Source organism: Chamaea fasciata, unplaced genomic scaffold, assembly GCF_029207755.1.
Source record: "Chamaea fasciata isolate MVZ Bird 193981 ecotype frontalis unplaced genomic scaffold, bChaFas1.0.hap1 SCAF_10, whole genome shotgun sequence".
NCBI lineage: Eukaryota > Metazoa > Chordata > Aves > Passeriformes > Sylviidae > Chamaea > Chamaea fasciata.
In genome coordinates, this window is record NW_027094095.1 from 32,779,669 (window position 1) to 32,798,263 (window position 18,595).

Genomic DNA, 18,595 nt, shown 5'->3' on the forward strand with positions numbered 1-18,595 from the left:
TACAGCTCTGTTCTTTATCTTTATTTTTAGGAGGCGGAGCTGGATCTCACCAGTTGAGGCGATGTAGGCAAGGTGAGCGGCGACTGGTGGACAGAAGCAGTTGCTATTGCTCAGGTCTTACTTGCTTGTGCAACTCTAAGCATTCACTGTTTATTTGTTTGTTTGTTTGTTTTAATTTTAGGTGGTCCCCTTGCCTGATGTGCTGGCCCCGGATGCCAGAGGCCAGATGGGTGCAGCATTAAGGTAGACTTGTAGTGTGCTTCAATCAGACTGGAGAGGTTGCTGTTTCACAGTAACTCAGCATACATTTTTTGCTTTTTTTGTTTCTTTGTAGGTGCTGCTGCTGTCCTAGGCACGTGCTAAGGAAAAGAGGGAGCCGGGGAGTTGGCCTTTAGGCAGGGTGACCCATAGGTGAGCGACGTGCTAAGTGTTTTCCTTTTGCTGGGTACACTCTGGGCGGCCTCTGGAGTGGAGTGAGGATCTGAGGGGGAACTGGGACAGTGGTGCAGAGGAGCCCTGGGGATTACTCCTCTGGAGGGGGATAGTCACATTTTCTGGTTTGTGATCCTAGGTAGCGTGAGGGGATGCGGAGGCAAAGTCTGGATACGGCAGCCCTGAAGTGGACGTAGAGAATGTCTCGACATCCATGGTGCTGACACGTTCATTTCTGTCAAGGATGGATTTTCAGCTCGTGTTCCAAAAGTTAAGTGTTAGGGCCGGCGGTTCGGAAAAGGGGAAAAACCTTTTCATTCCCGGGAGGTGATTTAAAGTTAGCTTAGAGGAGAGGGCTCTAGTGGGGTGGTCCCCTCAGGAGTAAAGGGTGAGGGTTTCTCCTCAGCATCACCAGAGCCTTTGCTGGGCGGGGCAGTTCTGACCCATCTCCATGTTCTAGGGAGCTTCACATTGTTGGCCTTCTTTTAGAGTCCACAGGGTTAGGCTGCAGCAGGGGATTCCTGGCCCAGGAGCGTCCTGATTAGGAGCAATGCCAGTTGCAAGGCGTAGGGTTTAGAAGGGGGAGTTAACAGTGGCACACAGAGGCTGAAGGAGGGCTTGAGAGGTAAAGGACACAGTGAAACTCAGGGGAACAGGCTAGGGTATAAGTCAGAGTACAGGTGTACTGGCCCTCACAGCACTGCTACCAGCACACTTCCCCTGAGAGCAGGTGCAGGCAGCAGCCCTAGTGCAGGAACACACCAGAAGCTCTGACCTGTGCAGACACAGTCAGGCTAGGGCCAGGCAGGAAGCGATAGTGGGGAGCAGGATCCAACAGGGCTGGGGATAACGGGGGTTTCCCGCCCCACCCACCCTGGGATTCCCTGTCTCTCCGCAGCCGGTGGAAGTGCTCCTGATTCCCTCTCGAGGCGGCGGTTGGTAAGGCTTCGTGCCTTTTGCCACCGCAAAGAGTTCGGCTCTGTCAGCCTCTGCCCTGTCTCAGGGCCACGTTTCTTAGGGTAGGCAGGGAACAACTGTGGATGTACCTGTCCTGCGTGCGGGACAGCTCTTGGGACCCTAACGGTGCAGAGCGTCCCCGGCTGCAAGGTCTAGGGCTCTGAAGAAGCAGGGTTCAGAAGGGGGGAGGTTACAGTGATACACACAGAGGCTGAGGTAAAGGACTCAAGGACTAGAGAACACACAGTGAAAATCAGGGGTACAGCCTAGGATACAAGTCAGAGTACAGGCATCCCGGCCCTCACAGCGCTGCTGCCAACACCGTTTCCCTGAGAGCAGGTGCCGGCAGCAATCCTAATGCAAGACAAGGCCAGAAGTCTTGAGAGGTGCAGGCAGTAGCCCTAAGCTAGGGCCAGGCAGGAAGTGACAGTGGTGGGGCAGAGTCCACAGGGTTGAGGTTCACCGGGGATGTCCACCCTGCGTTCCTGTCCTGCTCTAACCGGGGATGCTCACAGCCCTAATGGAGGCCACGGTGGGTGGGCTCGGTGCCAGTAATGCCTCTAAGGCTTTGGCGCTGCGAGCGTCGGCCTCCGAGCTCAGCTGAAGCACGCACGGGGCCCGAGGACCCGGTCCTGCTTAAGAGACGGTGAGTAGCAGAGCTGCTGGGTTTTGGCTGATGTGCAGCTAAGATTATGCTTTGATATTTGGTTTTCTTTATCGTAGCTGACTAGGAGACAGCAGCCCAGTGACGGGAGGAATTTTTCTGAGGGAGAGGCAGCCTTCTTTGGCACCCGGCGTGGATTCACCTCCCCAGACATTTGAGAGATAAGTGGAGGGCTTGGAGCCACAGAGGGGATGAAAGTGGGGTACCAGGGCAGGGATCACTGGGAGGGATTTTTCGAGTCGGGTTTGGAGCTGGGGATGTCCCAGATGTGACCCCTTAGGCTACGTGAAGGAAAAGTCTCATTTTTCATGTCAGTGCTGAGGTGTGCAGGGCAGAGCAGTCCTGGTGTGTGTTGTGTCACTTGTCTGTTGTGCACTCTGTCTGTTTGGTGTCTTGTCTTTTCCTTTAGTCCTTTCGGGGGCCTGTCAAAACCCCTGGCATCAGTCTTAGCATTTCTGATCTCTGTGCTCCTCAGCCAGGTGCCTTTGTCTCAGCTGCTCGGACACTCATCAGAATCCATCTCTCTTCACAAGCATCCGGTCCGATGCCTTTTCAGGTCTTGTTCTGAGCTGTACTGACAGCCGTGCACCGCCCTGATCCATTCCGGCGGGTTAGGTCTTGTGAGAATGCAAAGACAGGTGGAGGATTCTGACCGTAGGATTCTCGGGCATCCATCTCTGCGTCTCTTGGGATAAGTCATCCCGATGGCATCTTGTTCCTGCAGGGTTCTCTGAGCCTGGCCAGCTCACCTTCCATCTTACCTCGGTCATCTCATTCCGAGTTCTCTGGACCCTCAGGGTCATTCTTCTTGCCAGAGTTTTCTGTCCCTGTTGCGTCCCCTCGTTTGTCCTGTGCTGTGTCACGGGTGTTGGTGTGTGTTTGGCCCGGAGCTGCTCTGCCTTGCTGCTCAGTCTGGGTGTAGGGGTACGAGGGTAATAGTCCTGGGGGCTTGAAATTTGTGATGTGGGGTGTGGTTAGACTGTAGAGGGTATTCCTAGATTGCCACAAGATGTCTGGAGCTGTCAAGGTATCCTGCAGCACTCTGACTTTTGTCCTGACTCTGTTTCAGGTGCAGAGAGATGAAATCTGTGGCAGAGCCCCCCATCCTGGGTGAGGGGGCTCCCCTGAGAAGGTCAGTCCCTGTTTCTGTTTGCAGGGGAGGTGTAAATGATGGCTGTGTTACAGCTCTGTTCTTTGTCTTTATTTTTAGGTGGTGAAGCCGGATCTCAGCAGTCAAGCTGACGTGGGCGAGGTGAGCAGTGACGGGTGGACAGAAGCCGTTGCTATTGTTCAAGCCTCACTCGCTGGTGCAACTCTAAGCCTCCGTTATTGTGCGTTTTAGGGAGTCCACTCGCAGGAGGCCGAGCTCCCCTCTCACCAACGGGACGACAGACCCGCGTCACCTCACCCGTGAGCCCTCCGGGAGCATTCCAGGAGTCTGTGATGGAGCCTTGATCTTCTCCTTGTGAAGGCCCCATCCAGGTAGGCTTGGATAACGGCCGAGGAGTTGAGGTGAGTCAGGGAGGAGGAGGAGGGAGGGTCCCCTCAAGTTCCAGCGCTGCCACGTCACCTTGTCTGCTCTTTACCCAGGCAGACCCTGCGACGCCGGCGTTGGCCTCTGAGCGCAGCTGAAGCGCGGGGCCGAGGACACAGGCAAGCTTAGGAGACGGTGAGTAGCAGAATTGTCGGGTTTTGGGTGATGGGCTGCTAAGATCACGCATTCATGTTTGGTTTTCTTTGTTGTAGCTGACTAAGAGACGACAGCCCGGCGACAGCAGGAGTTTCCCTGAGGGAGAGGCGGCCTTCTTTGGCACCCGGCGTGGATTCTCATCCCCAGACGTCCAAGAGATAAGTGGAGGGTTCAGAGCCACAGAGGGGATGAAAGTGGAGTGCTGGGTCAGGACTTGTCAGGAGGGGTTTTTGAGTCAGGTGTGGAGATAGGGATGTCCAAGATGTGCCAATTGAGAGTACAGGTGTACCAGCCCGACCCCACCCCTACCCCAGACCCGAAGGAGTAGCCCTAAAGACATGCCCGTTTCCCTGAGTGCAGGTACAGGCAGGAGCCCTTATGCAGGACAATGCCAGAAGGCCTGGCTGCGAGGTGCAGGGCTCTAAAGAAGTTGGGTTTAGAAGGGGGGAGGTGTAGCCACACACACAGAGGCTGAGGTAAAGGACTCAAGGACTAGAGGACACACGGTGAAACTCAGGGGAGCAGGCTAGGATACAAGTCAGAGTACAGGTGTAGCGGCCCTCACAGCACTGCTACCAGCACACTTCCCCTGAGAGCAGGTGCAGGCAGCAGCCCTAGTGCAGGAACACACCAGAAGCTCTGACCTGTGCAGACACAGTCAGGCTAGGGCCAGGCAGGAAGCGATAGTGGGGAGCAGGATCCAACAGGGCTGGGGATAACGGGGGTTTCCCGCCCCACCCACCCTGGGATTCCCTGTCTCTCCGCAGCCGGTGGAAGTGCTCCTGATTCCCTCTCGAGGCGGCGGTTGGTAAGGCTTCGTGCCTTTTGCCACCGCAAAGAGTTCGGCTCTGTCAGCCTCTGCCCTGTCTCAGGGCCACGTTTCTTAGGGTAGGCAGGGAACAACTGTGGATGTACCTGTCCTGCGTGCGGGACAGCTCTTGGGACCCTAACGGTGCAGAGCGTCCCCGGCTGCAAGGTCTAGGGCTCTGAAGAAGCAGGCTTCAGAAGGGGGGAGGTTACAGTGATACACACAGAGGCTGAGGTAAAGGACTCAAGGACTAGAGAACACACAGTGAAAATCAGGGGTACAGCCTAGGATACAAGTCAGAGTACAGGCATCCCGGCCCTCACAGCGCTGCTGCCAACACCGTTTCCCTGAGAGCAGGTGCCGGCAGCAATCCTAACGCAAGACAAGGCCAGAAGTCCTGAGAGGTGCAGGCAGTAGCCCTAAGCTAGGGCCAGGCAGGAAGTGACAGTGGTGGGGCAGAGTCCACAGGGTTGAGGTTCACCGGGGATGTCCACCCTGCGTTCCTGTCCTGCTCTAACCGGGGATGCTCACAGCCCTAATGGAGGCCACGGTGGGTGGGCTCGGTGCCAGTAACGCCTCTAAGGCTTTGGCGCTGCGAGCGTCGGCCTCCGAGCTCAGCTGAAGCACGCACGGGGCCCGAGGACCCGGTCCTGCTTAAGAGACGGTGAGTAGCAGAGCTGCTGGGTTTTGGCTGATGTGCAGCTAAGATTATGCTTTGATATTTGGTTTTCTTTATCGTAGCTGACTAGGAGACAGCAGCCCAGTGACGGGAGGAATTTTTCTGAGGGAGAGGCAGCCTTCTTTGGCACCCGGCGTGGATTCACCTCCCCAGACATTTGAGAGATAAGTGGAGGGCTTGGAGCCACAGAGGGGATGAAAGCGGGGTACCAGGGCAGGGATCACTGGGAGGGATTTTTCGAGTCGGGTTTGGAGCTGGGGATGTCCCAGATGTGACCCCTTAGGCTACATGAAGGAAAAGTCTCATTTTTCATGTCAGTGCTGAGGTGTGCAGGGCAGAGCAGTCCTGGTGTGTGTTGTGTCACTTGTCTGTTGTGCACTCTGTCTCTTTTGGGTGTCTTGTCTTTTCCTTTAGTCCTTTCGGGGGCCTGTCAAAACCCCTGGCATCAGTCTTAGCATTTCTGATCTCTGTGCTCCTCAGCCAGGTGCCTTTGTCTCAGCTGCTCGGACACTCATCAGAATCCATCTCTCTTCACAAGCATCCGGTCCGATGCCTTTTCAGGTCTTGTTCTGAGCTGTACTGACAGCCGTGCACCGCCCTGATCCATTCCGGCGGGTTAGGTCTTGTGAGAATGCAAAGACAGGTGGAGGATTCTGACCGTAGGGTTCTCGGGCATCCATCTCTGCATTTCTTGGGATAAGTCATCCCGATGGCATCTTGTTCCTGCAGGGTTCTCTGAGCCTGGCCAGCTCACCTTCCATCTTACCTCGGTCATCTCATTCAGAGTTCTCTGGACCCTCAGGGTCATTCTTCTTGCCAGAGTTTTCTGTCCCTGTTGCGTCCCCTCGTTTGTCCTGTGCTGTGTCACGGGTGTTGGTGTGTGTTTGGCCCGGAGCTGCTCTGCCTTGCTGCTCAGTCTGGGTGTAGGGGTACGAGGGTAATAGTGCCGGGGGCTTGAAATTTGTGATGTGGGGTGTGGTTAGACTGTAGAGGGTATTCCTAGATTGCCACAAGATGTGTGGAGCTGTCAAGGTATCCTGCAGCACTCTGACTTTTGTCCTGACTCTGTTTCAGATGCAGAGAGATGAAATCTGTGGCAGAGCCCCCCATCCTGGGTGAGGGGGCTCCCCTGAGAAGGTCAGTCCCTGTTTCTGTTTGTAGGGGAGGTGTAAATGATGGCTGTGTTACAGCTCTGTTCTTTGTCTTTATTTTTAGGTGGTGAAGCCGGATCTCAGCAGTCAAGCTGACGTGGGCGAGGTGAGCAGTGACTCGTGGACAGAAGCCGTCGCTATTGTTCAAGCCTCACTCGCTGGTGCAACTCTAAGCCTCCGTTATTGTGCGTTTTAGGGAGTCCACTCGCAGGAGGCCGAGCTCCCCTCTCACCAACCGGACGACAGACCCGGGTCACCTCACCCGTGAGCCCTCCGGGAGCATTCCAGGAGTCTGTGATGGAGCCTTGATCTTCTCCTTGTGAAGGCCCCATCCAGGTAGTCTTGGATAACGGCCGAGGAGTTGAGGTGAGTCAGGGAGGAGAAGGAGGGAGGGTCCCCTCAAGTTCCAGCGCTGCCACGTCACCTTGTCTGCTCTTTACCCAGGCAGACCCTGCGACGCCGGCGTTGGCCTCTGAGCGCAGCTGAAGCGCGGGGCCGAGGACACAGGCAAGCTTAGGAAACAGTGAGTAGCAGAATTGTCGGGTTTTGGGTGATGGGCTGCTAAGATCATGCATTCATGTTTGGTTTTCTTTATTGTAGCTGACTAAGAGACAGCAGCCCAGCGACAGCAGGAATTTTCCTGAGGCAGAGGCGGCCTTCTTTGGACCTGGCAGGGATTTGCCTCCCTGGATGCCTGAGAGATAAGTGGAGGGCTATGGCTCACAGAGGGGATGAAAGCAGGATGCCAGGGCAGGGATCACCGGGAGGGGTTTTTTAAGTCAGATTTGGAGTTGGGGGCACCAAGATGTGACCCCTTAGGCTACATGAAGGGAAAGTCTCATTTTTCATGTCAGTGCTGAGGTGTGCAGGGCAGAGCAGTCCTGGTGTGTGTTGTGTCACTTGTCTGTTGTGCACTCTGTCTGTTTGGTGTCTTGTCTTTTCCTTTAGTCCTTTCAGGGGCCTGTCCAAACCCCTGGCATCAGTCTTAGCATTTCTGATCTCTGTGCTCCTCAGCCAGGTGCCTTTGTCTCAGCTGCTCGGACACTCATCAGAATCCATCTCTCTTCACAAGCATCCAGTCCGATGCCTTTTCAGGTCTTGTTCTGAGCTGTATTGACAGCCGTGCACCGCCCTGATCCATTCTGGCGGGTTAAGTCTTGTGAGAATGCAAAGGCAGGTAGAGGATTCTGACCGTAGGATTCTCGGGCATCCATCTCTGCGTCTCTTGGGATAAGTCATCCCGATGGCATCTTGTTCCTGCGGGTTCTCTGAGCCTGGCCAGCTCACCTTCCATCTTACCTCGGTCATCTCATTCCGAGTTCTCTGGACCCTCAGGGTCATTCTTCTTGCCAGAGTTTTCTGTCCCTGTTGCGTCCCCTCGTTTGTCCTGTGCTGTGTCACGGCTGTTGGTGTGTGTTTGGCCCGGAGCTGCTCTGCCTTGCTGCTCAGTCTGGGTGTAGGGGTACGAGGGTAATAGTCCTGGGGGCTTGAAATTTGTGATGTGGGGTGTGGTTAGACTGTAGAGGGTATTCCTAGATTGCCACAAGATGTGTGGAGCTGTCAAGGTATCCTGCAGCACTCTGACTGTTGTCCTGACTTTGTTTCAGATGCGGAGAGATGAAATCTGTGGCAGAGCCCCCCATCCTGGGTGAGGGGCTCCCCTGAGAAGATCGATCGCTATTCAAGGTGAGAGTCACACATTTCACATTTATTGGCACTCCAGTGCAGGCCACCTGCGTTTACAGCTTCAAACAGGTGAGTCCCTTGGTAACCCCCCTGGGCAGCAGCTGGAGCCTGCTCCGGGCTGGGCTGCGGGAGCAAACACTTGTGGCTGACACAGCTCCACACTGAGGGTACTTGGGAAAACACCTGCCTTGTCCTGGAATTTTTTTTTTTGAGCTTTTGACAAGGTTTTAATCATCACCTTGGTAAAAATAAATGGTAAGGACTGAAAACATGAGAGGCTGGCAGGTTATACGCACGAAAGACAACTTTTTTTTTCTTAAATATTTGTGCAGCCTATATCTTAATTTTGAGACTTTTTTTTGGTTAACTTTATTGTAAAAACCCCTTATTTTCAAGTTAGCTGCTTCAATAATGAATTTGTTTTACAAATAGCCGCTAATGTCCGAAGGTTAAAGCACTAACGCCAACATCCCACCTCTTTTATTTTTGCAGCAAAATTTTATCTTTACTAAACTTGAAACTTGATGTTTTTGCAGGTAGTAAGTTAAAGAAGGTGTTTATCTGCCCATCACTGATAGTCAGGGTCATGAAGAAATTGCTCTAGTGTTCTAAAATAAATGCAGATTTTTAGGCCTCTCCCATTCTCTCTGACTAGCAGCATGTGAATTGATTTTTGATCTCCTTTCTGTTGGTGTCTGTGGGTTTTAAGCGGCATGGAGAAGGTGTCTGTGGACATGGCACCCAGGGAATGGTGCTGGGAAGGGCAGGATGGAAAGGAGCTGCTCAGGAATCCAGAGCAGCAGTGGAGTGGGAGCTGGTGCTGCTGCCTCAGTCACACCCTCCTGGACAGTCTGTGCAGCGATAATATTCCTACTTTCCTTCCTGAACCTGGGGTTGGAGGAGAACACGAGTCTTGGCATTGATGGAAAGGGGAACTCGAGGGAAAAACTGCTGTTTGTGTCCTTAGAGAGCAGTGGGAAGAGCCTGGGAGAAATCCTGGCTGGCTGAGGGATCCTTGTGTCCCCTCGGGAATAAATCCCTGCGTCTCCTCAGCCCTGCTGGTTTGCAGTAGCGTTTGTACACCTTTCGCTGCAGCTGTGGTTCTTAATAACTGGAAGTCCAGGGATTCTGGGCGATTCCCATAAGTTCTCCTGTTTTGTAGGAGCTGCACGGTGAGGTCAGCATTCTGAGGGAGGCCCTGGCACAGCTGCCAAGGGCAAGGAACGTGGAGCATCCCGGGGCTTCTCCCGCCCGAGCTTCTCCCGGAGCGTGCTGCGTGTCGTGCCGGATGTTTAACCCGGGTTTGGGGTGTTCTCCTGCAGTCCCAGCTCTAACTGCTGCCCCCGAGCCCCGGCCTTGCTCTGTCCCAGCACTGAACCTGGCAGGTGGGTGTGCTTTTCCAGCCCTTGAATCCCACGGGCAATCCCAGATTCCCGGAGCTCCCCGAGGCACAGCCTGGCCTCCCTCCCTGGGAGCTGCACCTCAGTCTGCCTGGACCAAGGCCATCCTGTTTGAGACTTTATTCCTGTTGCTTTTCCTCTTGCAGGTAGTTGGCGAAAAGGAGAGAGCCAGTAGGAAGTGAAGCCACTGGAAGGCCTTATCCCAGTCCAAGGTTGGATGGGAGTAACTGGACCTGTTGAATTCCCACTTCCCTTTAAATCAGAGCAGAGGAAGCAGATTTTAAACCATCATTCCATGAACTTTCACCAACTTCATGACTCTTGCAAAAGTTTTCAATGTTAGAAATTCCTGAGCTTGTTTTCCAGGCAGGCTTGGATTTGGATGTTATTCCTTCCTTTTAATTGAAGGAATAACTCTGATTTTCTCTCTGATTTTAGTAAGGGAATATTTATTTATTCCAATTTTCCATCCTAATTGGAATTTTTGTATCTTGTAGAGCACATTTCCAAGGAAATTTACCCAATTAATGTTGGTAAATCAGCAATTGTCCAGCACCATCTCCACAAAATTCTGTGATTTCCCAAGAAAACTTTGAAGTATTTATTTGCCACAATTCGTCTCTTTGTAAAGTTCAATTTACTGCATTTTTAATTACATAAATGCCATTAAAACCTGAATCCAGGCCTAGCTGCTGTTCCTTGGACACAAGGGGCTGGTTCTTTCCTACCTTGGCACATTTGGATGTTTGTCCAAAATGAGCTTCCCACTAAAATAGAATTTGTTTCCAAGCAAAAGTGGGAATTGTCTAGAAAACCTTCTGTTCTGGGGGGCACTGGGTTTGTTTCCCTTATTGCTGCATAATTGTGGAAAGCCATGGCGCTTTTTTAGGCAGTGGCAGGAGGTCAGAGCTGCATTTATTTAATTTTGTATTTTATTTTTTGTTATTTTTGTATTTTTGTGCTCTTTTGTTGTGGTTTTTCATGTTGCGTTTTGTGGTTTTTCAAAGACTTTTTCTTCAGTTTTTTAATTTTTATTTTTTTTCTTTAGCTATTTATTTACTTGTTAAAACTACTTTTCGTTTTTTATTTTAATTTTTTGTTTAAATTTTTTTTCCACTTTTTTGTTACTTTGAAATTTTTTTCTTTTGGTATTTTAATTTTATTTATTATTTTCTATAGTTTTGGTTTCTTTTTTCATGTTTTCTTTGTTCCTTTTTTTTTTCCCCCATACTCTTTCTTCCCCCGGGCGCCTGGGGGTTTGGCTGTTGGCAAGAAAGATGAGAAATGACCTCGGTGCCCCCTGGACGCCTGGGATGTCATAGAGAGCGCAGTTGGCAAAAGCTCTGTATTTTCTGCTCCATAAAACTCCTGAAGGGAGAAAGCTGTGACCACCGTGGTGCCGTTTTTTCCTTCCCAGCCCCGACCAGGTCTCCTCCTACCCGTGCACAGTGTTACCAGCAGCAGCCTGCTGTCCAGGCTGTCGAGGCGTATTTCAGAGGGAGCAATAAAAACAAAGTAGACGTTTTATTTTGAACTCTCCGACCCTGCTTGTTTATTAGCAAAGAAATCCAAAACAAAGCGAACAAAAAAAGAAAACCCCCAAAATAAACTCCCCCGCAACCCACCAAAAAAACCCCATACAGATAGAGAAAATATGCCCATGTTATTTAAATAAAGATTAAAACTTTACCCCTTAGAAAACCAGGCTCATTTAATTCAAATTAATTGTGTTTCTGATGTGTTAGGTTAATGAATTCATCTAGTGTAAAATATCGTTTAAAATATAAACAAACGAATTTAAAAAATAATGAAAAAGAAAAATAACAAAAAGTATAGGATATGAAAAATAATATCAATAATAAATACACAATATACTATTACATACTACACGTTTTATAAATATATATAATATACATAATATAAACATCTATAATGTACATAATCATATTTAAATGAAATGTATTATTTATAACATTACATAATAAATAATAAATTATTTTATATATAACTTTCTATATTTAATATATATAATAAATATAATGGTATAATAAACATAATACATGATGTATAATGTACATAATATAAAAGATGAATTGTAATGATGAATGTAAATATCAGAATCACAAAGATAAAAAAGATTGGAATAGAGCCTGAACGAAAGGCTTTTTTGTTTCGGTCTGGTTGCTGGCAGGGCTCTCGCAGGTGTGCTCGGGGGTCTTTTGGGCCATTTATTCCGGAGGCTGTTCGCCAGGGCATTCCTGGGCACGTTCGTTTATGGCTCCGCTCCGCGCCGCCGCGCGGCAGTGCTGCCACCGTGTGGGCAGAGAGCGGTAGTGCAGCTGTCCCCCTCCGCCCGTCCCGCCTGATCTGTGCGGCAATGCTGCCACCCTGTGGGCAAAGAGCGGCAGTGCAGCTGTCCCCCGTGCCCGTCCCGCCGGAGCCGTGCGGCAATGCTGCCACCCTGTGGGCAAAGAGCGGTAGTGCAGCTGTCCCCCCCCGCCCGTCCCCGACGCGCGTGGCAGCCCCGCATTGTGAGCTCGGGGGCGGCGCTGCCGCCCGCCCGCCCGCAGCTCGGGGCCGAAAGGGAGGGAAAAAGGCAAGGAGCCCGGGCGCGTGGCAGCCGGCTGCCTGCGCGCGCCACCCGGACCCCGGAGCCGTCCGGGCGCGATTTTCCGCGGCGTTTGCGGGTGTGCGGACACGGGATGGGGGCTCAACCGCGCCGCTGCCGGCGGTCCATTGAGCCAGGCGCCTGTGCGAGCAGCGGGGGGGCACCCCAGCGAGTGCCCGCACCGAAGATGACGGTTCGACCGGAAGTGGCTTCAGCCTCAACCAGTATGGCGGCGAGGAAGGGCGGAAGTCCTGGCACGCTGCTCGCAACCGATTGTAACCGAGTGCAGCCGAAAGTAGCCGAGGCTTGACGAAAATCGCCGACTTTCGGCCAGCAGCCGGACTCAGCCGAGGGCAGTTCGGGGTGATCCCGGACCGGTGCCCGCCCTCCCTGTCGCTTCCTCGGCCGGCGGTTCGAAGGCGATGTCGGGGGCCGCTGTGCCCGGAGCGGGAGCACTCGCTGTCGCTGCTGGAGCCGGGCGGCGGCCGGCCCGACCAGCAGCAGCGGCTGCTTTCTGTTCACACCCAGAAAGTCATTCCTCACCCCAGTTATGCTATCACAATTACTTCATTTTTGATCTGCAGTTACAGCCACATTTCTTGAAAGCTGCCCGGAAAACCTGGCTGGGACTCAGGTAAAGAAAGGGAGACTGACCGGTAACACCCCGCGGGGCCGCCGGCAGCGGCTCGGGAGCGCCGGGCGCGGGCCCCGGCTGCGGCAGTGGCGGCCGTGAGGGCTGTGCTGACAATGGAGGAGGGCGGGAGCTGCCGCAGCGCGGTTGAAGCGGAGCGGAGAACGGCCGGTCCCGGGAGAAGCCCCGAGGACGGCGGTGGCAGCCGCGGGGGGCGGCCCCGAGCGGAGCCGGGCCGGGAGCGGGCGGCCGGGGCTGCGTGGGGCGAAGGCGGTCCCGACGCGGGCACGGAGCCGGGGAGGAGCAGCGGGGCCGGCTGGGGCCGCCCGGCGGAGCCTTTCCTGGGAAGCAAAACCTGCGGTTTCTCCCACCTCGGCCCCGTGGCGAGGGGCAGCGCAGCAGAAGGGAGCAGCACCTGAGCGGGTGGGGCAGTGCTGGGGCGCAGGGAAGATGCGGCTGGGGCAGAGCTTGCAGGCTTCTTACATTTAAATGAACGTGGAAAGCTGAGAGAGAGGTAGTATAAAAGCTCTGTGGGTGCTCGGACAGCTGAGACGTGACTCAGGGGAGGGAGTCGCTTTCCTGAGCTCCTGAAGTTCCATTTGTCTCTCTCAGGAGCAGATGTGAGAAGTTTCCTGTTTGGAATTGGGCTCCAAAAGGAAGGAACCTGAAGCTGCTTCTTTTGATAAATCCATAAGCATGGGAGGCTGTATGAAGCACACTGTTTTAAGTAGCCAGTAACTTCCATGGATATTTTAACTTTTAAAAATGGTGACTTTTAATTCCTCTGCACACTGATGTCCCACACAGGTTTCACTGAGGCTGTGAATTGCAATCCCGACCATCTTCCGGTTTCTGGTGCTTAGGGCTGTGGCATTTGGTGTGCAGAAAACATCCCAGGCTGTCCACCTAGGGACTGTATGGGCATTTCCACAGGTCCTCAGAGTGGGAAAAGGCCAAGAGGGTCGTAGTGGGACCTCTCTTTCTCCCAGGCCTGGGCATCCTCAAGACACCTCTAGATTGGTTTTTAAGTGTTTGTTGTTTTTTGTTTTCCAGCCCAGGACTAAGCTGGAGAAAAGGTGGAGAGTAGCAAGTGGGACTGCCATGTTAAGATCCATCCTTGGATTCCAGGTTCTCCCAATGGGTTTGTCCAAAGAAAGGAGGTGTTTGCGGTACCTGTTTGTTCACCTGTTGAGCTTGGAAGAGATGCTGAGCATGAAATTCCAGGGAAGCTGCACTTGTGTAGTGGCTGGAGTGAGAAGCATCTTGCCTGTCTTTCCCCACTGGTGTGCTGTGGTCATTTCCTCTCTGGGTCCTTGTTTCCCTCTTTGTCTCTGTATCCCTCTGTCCTTGCCATGTGTTTGGCACTCTCTCTTTTTCTCCATCTTTCTCCACGCCTCGTGTTCATGCTTATTCTCTGTGGCTTTGTGGTGCTCCCCATGCCACTGTTTCCCATGGGATCCTTGTGTCCTGTTTGCTGTCCCTGTTCTTTTTTAATCCCTCTCCGTCGTGCTGCCCATCAGTGTACAGAGGCTGACTGGAGGGAGGTTCTTGTGCTGCAGGTTCCGTTCAGGAGGCTGGTGTGATTCAGCAAGCCCACAGTTTGAATTGCCCCCTCCATGTGGTCCAGCCAGCTGTGCCCAGTGCCCATCCTGGAGTGCCTTTTCTGTCAGCTCACCTGCCATCGTGCTGGAGACTGTCAGGCAGGTGCTGGGGTGGACGAGGGGAGGGCAGGGGGCTGAGGTGCTGTTGTTGGGCAGGGCTTGCTCTTTCACCCACACCGAGTGGTGGCCAGGCTCAGCTGAGCACAGCAACTGGTGTTGGAGAGATGATGCCTGTCTCGTCTGTCTGAGCTGCCCCAAAGGCCGAGGAAAGGGCTGAGGCTCTGGTGGTTTGGCTGTACGAGGCCCATGGCAGCACAGTCACCGCCCGGCTCCAGGCCTCCCTCCCCGTTACGGAGGCGATGCTGTGAGTCCCTGCAGAAGGGCTGGGGCATGTGGCGATGGAGATCAGTCCCTTCAGCCCTGTGCTTTGTCCCCCAGCTGTGACCTCCTGGAGCGTCTGGCTGTGTGGGGCCACCTGCTGCTGGAGCCACAGGGCCTGAGGCTTTCCTTTGCAGCCTTCGTGTGCTCTCTGACCTCCTGGTCCTCCTGCAGCCACCCAGGCCAACACTGTGAGCTCAAATCACAGACTGAGCTGTTCCCCATCCCGAGCGTTGTGCAAGGCAGCAGTTCCAGGGAACAGCAGTGTCCCCATGTCCTGCACCCAAGTGTTGCAGAGACGCGCTTGAACAACCCTGCTCCTCAGGGAAGGAGGACAGCTGCCCACTGCCCAGCCAGGGTAGGTGGTCTTGAGCGAGTTCTGAGTTCTTTAAGTGTGGACAAAGGTGCAGAAAGGCTGGTGTGCACAAGTTCTGCTCCAGCCATAGAGGTGTGGGGAGCAGCAGCTTCCACAGTGACTCCTGTGTTGCAGCCTTCATCTTGCCTAGCAGTGAGTGTAGAAACACACTCTACTCCCTTCCTTCTCCCTCTGCCTGTCCCTTGCACCACCCTTGCAGAAGAGGAAACACAAAAAAATCAAGAGGATTATGTAAAAACAAGCTGGAGCCTGTTTTTTTAACTTGTTTCCAGGTAACTGCACTGACCTTCCTCCTCCCAGGGGCTTTGTTGTAGTTGCTCTTTTAGTGTCTGCCTCTGAGCAGTATCTCACTCCTGGGACTGGGGAGGCTGAGCTTACCTTTATTTTTTGGGGATGAGGTGGAGGGGAAGTCTGCTTCAGCCCCTGTGGGGAAGAGACTGGGCACAGGGATTTATCCTTCCCATGAAAAGGCACGCACGGTGATTTCTACACAAAATACTTTATTAGTCAACTAAAAGCAGTGGATCAGCAGCCGGAAAGGGAAGAGGGAGAGGAAAGAGTCAGAGTCCAGCACAGCATGTGGTTTTCACCCTTTTCCCCTGAAATGCCTGTGGCCGGCCATAAAAAGCCCCACCACCAGGCTCAGCTTCTCCCTCCCACACTGGCAGGGTGCAACAGTAGCAAAGAAGCGTGAGCACAGGTACAGGGCAGCTCCGTCTGTGGCCAGGCCCTGCCTGAGCTCCTCTTGGCCCCTTAAATGTCCCTCAGGAGGTGGCAGCAGGTGACACTCACATGGCAGGGGCTGCACCTGGAGAAGGAAGAGGGAAATGAGGAGTCAGAGGGCATATCTGGCTCTGCCCCATGGGCTGTGGGAGAGCTCCCCACAGCCCCCACAGGGACTGCCAGTCTCACCTTTGGCCCTGCGAGCAGATGTCCAGCAGCTTCTTCTGACACTTGGAGGCACCTCAGGCAAGGCTGGAGCAGCAGTCACTTTCCTCCTCCCACGAGCACGTCCCTTCCTTGGCCCTTCAGCTACTGGCGATTGAAGGAGACACAGGAAGACTGATTCAGTGATCAGAATTTGGTTTCACTGAGGTTTTCCAAAAGCTTGTATACCATTTCAGGAAGGTTAATAGTTTCTACTACAATAATTAGGTTAAAAGATCATACAAACAGCTCATGCATTTTACAGCATCTTTTTCGTAGGGGGTTGATTGAATCTCTCCTCTTCCCATAAACAGGTTTAATCCCATCTTCTGTAATCTCAAAGTTCTGTTTGTTCCTGCCATGGCATCCTGGTTATCAAACCAAGCCTGCAAATGAATGGTGAGCGGTCTGGGGCAGATGGAGGGAATGGCAGGGCTGTTTCAGAACTGCAGAGAGAGGACGGAGATGTGGGGGAGCTGCTGGTATTGCAGCATCCCTTCCAGCATCCCCTTCCCAGCGTGCCTCCCACAGCACCTTCCCCTGCAGAATCCTCCCTGCTGCCACCCCTCCGGGCGCCTCACCTGCCAGCAGCACCTGGAACTTGTTGGCCGAGAGCATTGCAGGGACAGCTGTCATTTTCTCACACTCTGTCCCGCACACTGAAAGTCAGGTGCACCACGGGCTCATTGACCTCCTGCAACTCGCTGGAGCTGAGGGTGTAATCCACGTGCCAGCACACTGAGCCCAGCTGGGTCAGTACGGTGGGGAGTGGGATGGTGTCAGCACCCCGGTTCACTCCAGCATGGTGATTTACACTGACCCCCACACTCCTGTTAAGACCCAACACCCCGCTCACACCTCAGGCTGCAGGCACTGAGCCAGTCCTGGAAGGGGCTCTGCTTCTCCTCAAAGGAATGGCACAAGGCGCTGGCATGCTCTGCTCTTGAGGGGAGACAAGAGAAGAACCCCTCTGCTCACACCAGACCTGAAGCTGCCAAACTCCACCAAAGCACCTGGGGAGGCCCCAGGGACTGATGGACAGAAGGGAGGTGACAGAGGACAGCACAGCAGCCAGCCTGCCCTCCATCTGGATGTGAAGGCAAGGCTGGGAACTGTCAGCAACATCCCAGCACGCCTGAGGAACCTTTGGGCAGTCCCAGCTGCTGCAGGTCACCTGACAGAGACTCACCATCTACCCAGTGCTTGGCCGCGCTGGAGAGGATGAAGCCGAGGACAGCAATGGTCGCCTTCAAATCCCCCGACTCTGCAGACGGGAGGGGGGGTGAGCTCTGTCACCTTGGAAAGGCATCCCCAGACACACTGCTGCCCATGCCTGGAGCATGGCTCCATCAGGGGATCGTGGTAAGGACAGCAGTGCTCACCTAACTTTGCATCTAAGGGCAGCTTCGGGATCTTGTCATACTGTGGGAGAGCAGAGCACCACGGTAAACACCAGCTAACACACTCACTATCAGTGTTAACACTAACAATTCTTACCTAAATATTAATACTAATAACATATGCATAATATACGCATATTATTACTACTAGAAGAGGCCGGTAGTGTTCTTAACGCTGAGGCTTGCATGAAGAACACGAGATTAAATAATGTTGCTGATTATGCCATTGTAGTGTTGAAGCGCTTGACCCCCCCCCGCGGTGAGCAGCGGGCCCGCAGCAGGCGGGGGGCGGGCACTTGAGTATCTTGGCCAGGGTGCTGATCCTCCCAGCGCTGATCTCGGCCAGCACCCAGTCGGGGCGGCCCAAGTCCCCGCAGAAGCGGAACCGCTGCGGGGAAAGAGGCGCCCACAGCCGGCAGCGGGCTCTGCACGCGCCCCCGCTCCCCGCCGCCGACCCCCCTCCCCCCCACGTCGCCGCCGCTCCCTGGCCCGCGCTGCTACCGCAGAGTCCGCCTTGGCGACTCGGAACCGCTCCCGGCCGGGCTGCCGGCTACGCCCCTCCCTGCCCCGAGTGCCGACGGGCGCTCCGGTGGGGGCTCTGCAGGGGCCTTTCAGCCGGGACCGGGGCACAGGGAGGGTGGGAGAAGGGGACGGGGGTCTCGGGAGCGGGACCCCGGGCGACCGCGGACCCCCGAGCGCCCCTGGCTCCGCCCGCCTGAGCGCTCGCGCTCCCATTGGCTGCAGCCTCAGCTGCCAAGCCCCGCCAATCCCGGCCCGCCTTTCTCCGCCCCGTCCAATCACAGCCGCCCTTTCAATCCGGGCGTGGTCCCGCCCAGATCAGCCCGCTCAGTCGCGGCCCGGCCCCTCAGCCCGGTCCCGGTCCCCCGTTCGCCTGAGGCGTCCCTCCCGCCGCCTCGGCTTTGGGAACGAGCGGAGCCGTGCCTCCGCTGCCGCAGCCTCGGCAGGTGCTGCCGGGACCCGGGAAGGGCGGCGGGAGCTCCCCGTTGAGGTCCCGGCCGGGAGTTCTCCCAGGGAAACGGGGAGACGGCGGGGAGCGGGCGGAATGGCGGGAGCGGGGCGTGAGGGGACAGCGGGGGGTCGCGGAGCCGAGGGGGGCGGGAACGGGCGGGCCGGGATTGGCGGGCCGACACTGCGCTGTGATAGGTTGGGCTGGCCCGGCCGCCGCTGCCTCAGGTTGTGATTGGCT

General features: G+C 54.4%; 3 long non-coding RNA genes across 5 annotated transcripts; 2 read left to right on the plus strand and 1 right to left on the minus strand.

The window, feature by feature from the left end:
- Positions 1–201: 201 nt before the first annotated feature.
- LOC136294328 (uncharacterized) lies at positions 202–1,163 on the plus strand. Its single transcript, XR_010722368.1, has 3 exons — positions 202–243; positions 335–411; positions 572–1,163. It is a non-coding gene; the product is annotated as an uncharacterized lncRNA (long non-coding RNA).
- Positions 1,164–12,318: 11,155 nt separating this feature from the next.
- Positions 12,319–16,389, plus strand: LOC136294866 (uncharacterized). The gene is made up of 3 exons (XR_010722504.1): positions 12,319–12,709; positions 13,760–14,406; positions 16,303–16,389. It is a non-coding gene; the product is annotated as an uncharacterized lncRNA (long non-coding RNA).
- Positions 15,465–16,642, minus strand: LOC136294865 (uncharacterized). 3 transcript variants are annotated; one of them, XR_010722503.1, is made up of 3 exons: positions 16,570–16,642; positions 15,974–16,374; positions 15,465–15,869 (listed from the first exon to the last, which is right to left on the minus strand). It is a non-coding gene; the product is annotated as an uncharacterized lncRNA (long non-coding RNA). The 3 variants fall into 3 exon arrangements; XR_010722500.1 differs by lacking the exon at positions 16,570–16,642 and having other exon boundaries at positions 15,974–16,096; positions 16,236–16,320; XR_010722501.1 differs by lacking the exon at positions 16,570–16,642 and having other exon boundaries at positions 15,974–16,096; positions 16,232–16,318.
- Positions 16,643–18,595: the final 1,953 nt, after the last annotated feature.